The sequence below is a fragment of the Corapipo altera genome, unplaced genomic scaffold (assembly GCF_003945725.1).
Source record: "Corapipo altera isolate COAL_440 unplaced genomic scaffold, ASM394572v1 102, whole genome shotgun sequence".
Classification (NCBI taxonomy): Eukaryota; Metazoa; Chordata; class Aves; order Passeriformes; family Pipridae; genus Corapipo; species Corapipo altera.
Window position 1 is genome coordinate 1161386 of NW_020884995.1, and position 10373 is coordinate 1171758.

The 10373-nt window shown below is 39.9% G+C and overlaps 1 long non-coding RNA gene across 1 annotated transcript in view; it reads right to left on the reverse strand.

Moving 5' to 3' along the window:
* Positions 1 to 6355, reverse strand: part of LOC113958372 — a 9354-nt gene extending 2999 nt beyond the window's left edge. The window contains exon 1 of the long non-coding RNA XR_003531500.1: positions 6344 to 6355. This is a non-coding gene — a long non-coding RNA (uncharacterized LOC113958372). The remainder of the gene's footprint in view (positions 1 to 6343) is intronic.
* Between the last annotated feature and the right edge of the window lie 4018 nt (positions 6356 to 10373).

Below are 10373 nucleotides of genomic sequence, written 5' to 3' on the forward strand. Positions count from 1 at the left end.
CATGGCATGGCATGGCATGGCATGGCATGGCATGGCATGGCATGGCAGCCGGTCACCCAGGCAGGGAGACAAGTAAAAGCACAGCCACCCTCCCTCCCTTTCTCCATCCAAGCTCTCTTTGATGGCCTATGAGGTAGGTCTATGGTGGACAATCCTTTTCCAGAGTAGGACTGGCAATTTAAGTGGAAAATTTCAATACCAGAATGAGGGCAGTTTAACACTGGAAAGAAAACTGTTACCACGAGTCTGTTATCTTCAGCTGGAGGGACATTCTTGCTATTCTGTGTGCAGCAAGAGCTTTCTGTGTTGGCACCTTTTCCCTGGGAGGAATCTTCATTTTTATTAAACTATGGGGATGTGGGACCCTAATTTCAAGGCAGGGCTGAGAAAAAGAAAGAGCAGAATTTTTCCCCTGAAAAGAAAGCCTGGAACCTTTGACTCTGTGGTGAAGGTACTAGAGCAGACTGGGCACTCTGTGGGTGGGAAAACTTTTCTGTGGTGTCACCTTTTATGTGGGAGGAATCTTCATTTGTCTCAGTTATGGGGAGGAGGGAGCACAAGGCTGAACAAAGTGTACAGCAGCTCTTTAACCCAGGACAGAAAGCCTGTGAGCTTTGGCTTTCAGGTGCAGTTGGTGGCGCAGCCTGGGCACTCCGTGGGCAGCCAGGGCTTTGTGTGCTGGCACCTTTTCCCTGGGAGGAATCCTCATTTGTATTGGTTTTGGGGAGTGAGGACCTGCAATTGCAACAGAGGGCTGAAGAAAGCGTACAGCAGCCCTGTGCCCCAGGACAGAAAGCCTGTGAGCTGCCGGGGAACGACTCTCCTTCCACGCAATAAAGAAAGCCCTCACCCTCTGTCTTTCCTGTGCAGTTGGTGCGCTGCTCTCGGCACTGCGTGCATAGCAAGTTCTTTCTGGCTTGACACCTTTGGTCTGGGAGGAATCTGCGTCCATATTGAATTTTGGCAGTCGGATGGCTTGTTGCAGCGTGGCGCTTTTGCCAGCGAACAACTGCCCTTTCACCCAAGAAAGAAAGCCCTGACCCTGGCAGAAGTGCCATGCTGCAGCAAACTGTCTGACTGCAAAAATTCAATACAGATGAAGATGCCTGTCAGACCAAAGTTTCCCACCTAGAAAGCACTTGCTGTGCACAAGGTGCCAGGAGTAGTGCACCAACTGCACATTAGAGTCGGAGGGTCAGGGCTTTCTTTTTAAGGTGGAAGGGCAATTGTTGGAGGTGCCCCAAGAAAGTCTTATGCATTGTTGAATAGACTTAATGAGGAGAGATCGTAGGAAGGGGAAGAAATCATCTCACTGTGCACCTACTCCTTCATGCAGAAATATAATCATCATAACCACAAAAGTGTCTGTTTTCTGTGTTTTATTTAGTTGTGCAATTGTTGTCTTTTTATCATAATATGTTTTGTTGTTGGAGTGTTTGGTTCTCTTCTCTGTTCCCCTGTTGCCTAATCTGCTATTGGTTCTCTGTAAACCATTTCCTTATCCTTTCAACCCTGCTGCATTGCAGTGCTCCCTGTAGATTGATTCTCCCTTATCCACGTTTGCATAAGTTCTGCCCCTTGTTACCGTGATTGGCAATACTCCTCTCAGTCTCCACCCTTTTTTCTAGTAAGATCCATGTTCTCCCTTTATAAACCAGCGTTCATGTTCAATAAATGGCCATTTTGTGTCACACTGTGACTTGTGTGCAGAGTGGTCCTTCTGGGTCTTGCATAAGGGAGGTTACAGCTCTCCCCCCTCCAGGCATTGTTCACTAGCAGAAGCACCGCGCTACAACAAGCCGTCCAGCTGCCAAAATTTAAGTCGGATGAAGATTCCTCCCAGAACAAAGGTGCCTGCACAGAAAGCTCTGGCTAATCATGTAGTGCCAAGAGTGGCTTACCAACGGCACACGAGAGGCAGAGGGTCAGGGCTTTCTTTCCTGGGTGGAAGGGCAGTCATTTGCTGGCAGGAGCGCCACGCTGAAATAGGCTATCTAACAGCAAAAATCCATGTATGTCCTAGTTAGAACAGCTGGGACCCGTTCATCACTGGATGGGTGTAACCCAAAACTGTGTATTCTATAGCCTTCCATGCCATTTCCCAGAAACTGTTGTCAATAGACTATTTGCACCATCTGCCCAGAGCAGCCTGACTCCTCAGGCTATAAACTGGGTGTTTAGAGGCCTGTGAGAGAGGAGGGTGCTTCTGTCCTCATACCCTTTGTGGAACTCCCTGCCCTGAGGGAAATACTGGGCATTCCTGCCTGAACTGGAGGATATATAATCTTGGAGTCTTGGAACATTTTCAACCACTCGTGGGATCCAGAGGAAGACTGCAGACCACCACTCTCAGTCAGACTGAGACCACCACCCTTGACCGGACTGCAATCACCACTCTTGACCGGACTGCACCAGCACTCTCACCAACAGGTTTTTCCCCTCTCCTTTTCTTTGGACTCAGGGGGCCCAAAGAACACCACTCTGTTCATGCCCAGGATGCTGGGTTATACATTTGGGTTTTGTGGGTTAAAACCAATTGTTTGTCTGTATAATTGTATTTATTGTATTATTTTATTAAATTGTTATTCTGATTTATAGTCTCTCTTTTGAGTTGAGTTCATTTCCCCTGCTGGTTTACCTTTAAACCAGTACAATGTATCATTTAACATGCCTCATTCATGGAGGTAGTGCATTTACTATATTAAGATAACCTTTTAAGGAATGACCTAATTAAAAAAATTGAATGAAGGAAAAACAAATCTCTGGCACTTTAATCTAATTGTTACAGAAAATGCTACGTTAACTGCCGATCCTCAGAGAAATCCAAAGCCAGGAAGAGGAAAATATTACCAATAAAAGTCTTGACAGCTTCCCACTGAGACCTGAAACACAATATGTACACATCAAACAATCACCCAACTTATTGTATCATTAGATAAAAGCCAGCATCAGTTGAATAGAGTGCTGCTCTCCTGAAAGCTGAGGTATTATTTCCTGGTACAATAAATAAAGAAGGTGTGAATGATTCCATGGAATAGGAATTATTAGGAACCAAAAACATTGGAAAGGAATACGCTAAACTGTCTCACTTTGAAAAGTTTTAATGTGAAGTTAACTTTTCTTTGTCATAATGTTAAAGAAATATTACCAGTCCAAACAACGTTACTTTTCTTCTTCTATAAACACAGAAACCAGAATGTCAAGGACATGAAATTCAAATGTTCCACAGTGGAACTGGAAGAATGTGAATGGAAAGTAAAATGCCATTTGAAAGTGTTCTTGCAAATAACTCCCATTGAATAAATGCTCAAATAATGGCAATATTTTTCTTTTTTTTTTTTTTAACCTTTCTGTTCTTTGAATAGTATTTTTTAATCCCTCCCCTTAAACTGCTACTATCTGTCTATCTATCTGTGTATCTATCTATCTATCTATCTGTGTCTCTATCTTCCAGGAACCCTTCTGATTTTGGTCCTTCTGGAGTACCTTGTCCTTACTTCCAGCCCCCTTTATAGCAATTTGGTACATCTCACAGCAATTCTGTTTCTGCCTCTTCATGTGGCTCTTCTTCCCACTAGATCATCAAATCTCTCTTCCTGACTAACCCCTCAACTCTGTTTCATGACCATCCTCTCATGGTTCTTCTCACAAGTGTCCTTTCCCCTTTCTTCTACCTCCACTTTCTCTTTCCTCCTTGCCTCTTACGACTGAGAGGTGAAGATAACCTCTGCACTGACCTAATGAAAATAATCTCTGAAGATCCTCTCCAAGAAGACAGGCGTATTCCAACATACCAAGTAGGATCTCAATGAAGAGAAAAGTGCCTTGTTCCCTTACATTTGATTTTTTTTTCTTTAAAATTCTTTTAATATTCCTACTGAATATTTGCACTTTAAAAAAACAATCATGATGGGTGAATTGTAAGAACTAGATTAATCAGCAATTAGTGACTGAGAGTGAGTGAGAAGGTGCAAAATTTCCCTTGCTTCTACAATGTACTGTCTAGGTCGGCTGCTATCAACAGCTGTAGATCTGTGAATAGCCAGGGAGTGAGGAAAATTGATACTGGTTAGAGAACTACACCAGTATTTGGAATAAAGGGAAAATTGTGAGCCCACCTGAGTCCTGTGTGAAGCCAAAATCAAATGAAGAACTTACTTTGAAGCACTTGTTCATGCAGAACCAGGAAGTTGCAAGCAATTTATGTTTTATATATCTTATTCTTCTCTGACAACAACTGAATGTGGCACAGTTCCACACGTCTCACTTAACTGTTGGGGTTTTTATGTGCTTACAAAGCTTCTTTCAGAAGAAAAGACTCACAATGAAGGTACTATCTTGCATATATTTACTTTCTTTTGATAACAAATTCTATTTGCTGTTCAACCCTCTAGCACTGGTGAACTCCTCGAAAGCCAGAAGGCACAAGTAACACATAAGCTATAACATTATAGCATTTGTACTTAATTACATTTGCAGGACTTGGACACAGAAAGAACAAGGAAATGTTCAATATTGTCATCAACTATTAACCAGACTCTCACCAACTGTGAATATAGTTCTTTTCTGTTTTTTGTCTTTTACGTGATGCCCTATTCAACAAAATCTCTGTCATTTTCAAATGATAATACCCAGTTTTCTTGCACTCAATAGGAAGGAAAATGTGTTCATCATCTCATCCAGAATGAAACTGCTGATGGGACATGAGGGAGAATAATAGATTCTCTTGCATAGGAATCTTTTTGTGGGATAATTTTCTTGATCTAAGTTACAGAGGTTATGTTCCTGCACTCAAGAGGAGGTGAGTGTCAGAGGACAGGAAAAGGGATTTGAGCAAGATTTCTTCCTGTACCTTTGAATCCTGTGCTATGCACAGCTCAAACTCAGAGACAACCATGAAACTTGGATGCGAAATACTTTATTTTTTTACTTATTTGTTGTCTGTGTTAAGAAATCAGAGACTACCCACCCCAAATAACTTAGGGAAATATTGGTTTAATATCTTATCCAGAATACATTAAAAAAAAAAAAATTGAGAAAGTATTTGATGAGATGTTAAGTACACTTGCAGTCAGAGTTTGAAGAAAATACAATTTTTTTAAAAAATCTGCTTCCCTCCATAAAACCCCTACCCAAACCCCAACAACCATATCACTCAAAATTAACAGTCTCCTACATTGCAGCCTCCTTGCCTTGGGGAAAAAGAAAAAAAATCACGTAAGGAGAATCAATGGCAATGTAATAAGGATGGACAGGAGTAAGAGTAGAATATTTATGAAAGCTCACAGCCGAATGGATTTTGTTCATTCCTCACACAATGCAACATCATTCTCATTTTTACTGTTCAAAGTTATGGTTTTGATAAAATGATCTCCCCCTCCCAACAATCCAAAGAAAATTTATCTTCCTTATCAAACATTGGCATGTCAAAATCCCTCTAAATTTATGGGATATAAAGCATGTATGTAAATTCGTAGTTCAGAAACATCTCCCAATCCCAATACTCTTTTTAGTTCCCCATCTGCAGTATAAAGTCAGACTGATCTCTCTAAATCAAAATTACGTTTTTCTGACACTTCATCTCTCTGTCGCGTTTTCTCCTCACAATATCTGTGCTACAAAACCCTGTTTCTTTATCCATTTATAGCGCCACAGGACACACATCAATTTTACAGGTAACAAGACTAATATATACATAAAAAAATCTTATAAATCACATTTGTGGAGAGAAAAGCTCTGTTAAACACCACAGTCATTTAAAGAAAACCAATTTTTTTTGCAGTTTTTTCAGCTGATATGTAATATTTTGAAATCAGACTCTGTTGGACATATTTATTGTGATGTTGTATATGATGTGTAATGCATGCTAACATGAAGCTGTGATACTGCATATTTTTCCCTTGGAAGGAAAGCAGCCTGGCTATTCTCAAGTGCTGAAGTACCTCTAACTACTCCTGTCTTCTCTCTCATTATAAACTTTTTTACATGTTCTGTAACTTGTTTGTTCCCTGTTTACCAACAGAAAAAGGGTGAGTATGCTGTACTTCTGACAGCTACTTTCCTGCTCCACTAACCTTTTGTGAATTTGTATCCCGGCACCCTTCCTGACTGGATATAACACCATGAGTGAATGGGCCACTCCATACATACTCTGATCTCTTCCTGTTTTTTGCCATACAAAGATGAGATGAAGAGTGTCAGTATTAGTTATCCTTAAATAGTGAAGTTTAATAATCCAAAAGACAATAGTACCTAACAGTTATTTTGAGACCTATTCATTCAGAAAAGCTTTCACCCCTCAAATATATTCACTTTTGCCTTTATCGTAAACAAACACATAAACCAGACTGTAGAAAAAAAGACTGAGAGTAAAATTAAAGAAAAGTGGAAAGGGATAGACACAGTTATAACAGGATGGAAATTATAGGGGGAAATGCAGTTGCTACTCACTGGATGGAATGTGGTCAGCATGCCCAGTTTCCCATACACAAGCTAAGGGGGGATGAAATGGAGGAGGGTGGAGCAAAGTGGAGATACCTTGACCAAGCTCTGCTGAAATCCTTGCAGAGGAGGGAACTCCGTGCTACCCTTTAGCTGATAAGCCTCATAGCAGCTGCCAACAAAGGGAGATGAAAGAAGACCAGCAACTATTGCAAAATCCCTCTCCTCAGATGTAACATTGATGCACACCTCCATCCCAAGGCTACCCGCCTCCAAGGTACAACCACACCTCACTGAGCATTATGTATGACTAGAGTCACTCAAGCCCCACTTAAAAGTAAAGAAATAGTACAGAAGTAAGTTAAGAATGGCAAGAAGTTAGAATAGACTTCTGGGTAACTTATGGGATCAATCGACAAGCTGAACCTGTCTTCTCCCTCTTACCTGTTGGGTAAGAATTGCACTTTGTGTGCATTGGATGATTACCTCAAGCTAATTTTTGTTAGGGGTTAGAGCTTGCTTTGAATATATTTTTGCAATCAGATGCCATCATCAGCAACCCTCAAACCTTAATCTGTCACAATGTTGTTGATTAAGAGTGTTATTTCATACACTGTTAGTGTGAGTCCTTCAAGGGTGTCAGCAGTCACTGGCAGTGGGGAACATACTGGAATAAAAGTGTGGAGACCCGGGAGGGGGTATCTCTTATGCTGTTGGTGTGTGTCCCTGAACAAGTCAGTCAAACCACCCTTCAATCCAGGGGCTGCTCAGTGGAGAGTCCCCATAACAGGATGTTGATAGATTGGTTGTTGCCAAGGGTCTTGGCTTTCCTGGGGTGCTGACAGACTAATCAAACACAGGAGTTTTGAGGAAATCTCCCCTTTTCTGTGACATGGCTCAAAAGTGCACTGTATCTCAACTACTTGCATGTTTATAACTTAAATAAGTCTGCAGAGATGACTCCAAATTGGAGTTAGCACAAAAAAATAATCTGTCCTTATTTTCAAAATATTTCAGATATCTAAACTGTTTCATGTACCCTACTAGTAATTCCATCTAGGTAACGATTCCAAAGAAATAAGTACATTTTTAGACAACTCCCTGGACTACTAAGAATGGGGAATAAAAACAACCCTTGACTTTAAGCAGCCCATCCCACATGTGAAAACAAGGTTCTGACCCCTTACATTTCAACAAGACCTAGACTTGCATCTTGAAACACTATATTATTCTTTTCAGAAAAAGCCATACCTTTGATTCCATATTCAGTTTGACACACAGGCTTTCATCCATTATTCCACAAGACTTGACACAGAGAGATTAAAAGAATATCCTCCCATTCTAATAATGACCGGCATAGTATTAGACAAAGTTCTCAACAACTGTTAAAGGAACATCAGGCTGGGTTTTGGAATCTAGTAAATTCATCTGTTAAATTTCATTGTTTCTATGACCTAAAGTATCTGCTGTTTCTACTCCTACTTCTTAAACAACATTGCTTGAAATGTGTATATGCTTTTTTTTTCCTCTGCTGTTGAACCTCCAGAAATCTCCAGGCTGATGTCAATTGATAAATATGCACTTAAATTCAGTTATTAGGTAATTTCAGAAGCTGAGGATCCAGCTTTCCGAAGTTAGGCTGCTGCTGATCTGAAGGTTTAACAAGAGGTTGCACTAACATGCAAGAAGTATGCCAGAACATTAATTTTTAAATTATGAAAAACCATTAAGACTATTGAAAATGGAAATTTTATTCACACTCAAAGTCTGTTTGTTCTCTGAGTTAATAATGAAATCCCTAATCTGAAGAGCCTTCTGATGTTATAATTACCCTTTAAATCTTTTTGTTTAGCTGTTCCATCCTGTGGAGGGGAAATCTGTTTATTTTAATACAGATACACAGCAAAGTAGCACAGTTAAACCATACAGTGCTAGGGTGTCAAAGGGCCTTCTAAGTGATTCTCTACTCTTCTCATACCAGTCTGACTCTATTGACATGCAGATCATTAAAGCAAAATTCACACCGGTGCTCTTGGCCTGGGCAGGCCTATGCATCACTTAAATCCCATTTAAACTCTCTGAATGGGACTTTAAAAGGATTTATGAGGTGAGCAGCCTTAGGAGCCTTCCAGGCTGGGAGGTGAATGTCACTGCTAAATTGCTTCAGTTCCACGATTTAAAGTGAAGTTTCAGGAACTTCAGTTGTCTTCCTTGAAACTGGTTCAGCAAAGATTGGCAGGACTCTTGTGCTCCTATCTGTAGAATTGTGCTTCATCTTATTCATCTTATTTCTGGAGCCTGGCACATGAAACAACTGTTCAAGCTTTATAAAAAACAGCAAAAAATGAAGACCTAAAAGAGGTACTGGTCATTTTAAAACTTAGTTAAATAAAATATGAATAAGAAGTCAGTTGTGGATACTTATTTTACTACCACATCCTTCTGCTTGCAAAGAAAACGTCTTTCAAATTTTCTTAAAGATGACTAATCAGATTGTACAGCATTATGCTTCTGTATTGTTTAGTCAGAATTTGTGGGACATGGTAGCTTGTGTAGTCTTTGCCAGTGGATGATCGTTTGCAAAGCCAGTGGATGATCCTTACCTTTGCAAAGCGTGCACTCTTTCAAAACTCATCAAGGTTCTCACATTTTACACTGTTCTAAGTTGTTTTGTTTAATTCCATCATTATCCTAGTATGATTATCCTAGGATGTTATTTATCTCATACAAGATATGAGCAGTCTGATGAGCAGTCATCTCCTGTTTCGCAAGGGTAAGATAGACAGGTATTTTTGAAATCTACCTTGTCTAATTTAATTCTCATCCTGAATGTGACCTCACCCTATTCAACTAGATGGCAATATTTAACACCTGTTTGGGTCATGCAGGTTTGGACTGAGACATAGGCTGATCTGGCAAACTGTGTGCTTTCTATCCTTGAGATTGTCTGTCAGTTTTCCCATCAGTAAATGACAGGTTTAAAAAAAGGCCAAACAAGTTCTTTCATAGGAAAGCTTCAAAAGAAAGAATTTAACCATTGAAGCATAGGGTCAGATCATGGCCTTTTGTGCTGAGGAGCTGTTACACACCTGAAGTAATTCCTTGGATTCATTAGATCAATCTGTCAATGCAGCATGTTATCAGTAAAATGAGTAAGGACTGGGCACTTTCTAATTGTGTGCATCTTTCTTTGTGGTATTTCATGTGCAATTCCCTACAGAAAATAAACATCCACTGTTAGCTGAGTTTCCCCTGTTCTTCAGCACTCACTATCTTTCAAGAGAATGTGTGATGCCTCTAATCATCTAAATTTTGACTTAATGTCAAATCACTCTACTATTTACTTTCACCTCTATTTAATGAAATGGCATCTACAAGAAGAAAGAGGATATTTCAGAGCTCCTTCTCTGAAAAAAAGGTATTTATCAATAGAGAGATTAAAAAAGCTAATTTCATTCCTTCTCTTTTAATCACCGCTACTGAGGCTCTGGACCATATCAAGAAGGATTCTGGCAGCTTAGTGTTAGTGGGAGAAGGAAGGAAAAAAACCTCTCTGCAGTGAATGACTGTATTTAAGGTTGACAATGATGAAATAGTGGAGGCCATGCTACAATTTCTGCTCCTTCATTTGTCTTTGTTGATAAAATGAGCACTGTCAGAGGCTCGAGCTCACAACAAATTTAACGTGACTCTGTTTATTCCTGCACTAAACAAGGTTTGCACATGACCAGATGATAAATGCAAAGTTCTGGGATAACCCTTCCTTCTGCTTAACAAAAACATGCAATTTTCCCAACTTTTTTGTTTTCCTCTTAAAGAAAAGAGGATGGAAAATAGCTAAATGATTTTGGTTTTTTTTTCAGTAAAATGTTTCATAAAATAACATGACTTACCCAAAATTAATACAAATGCATAAAATAACCAGTCTTTAA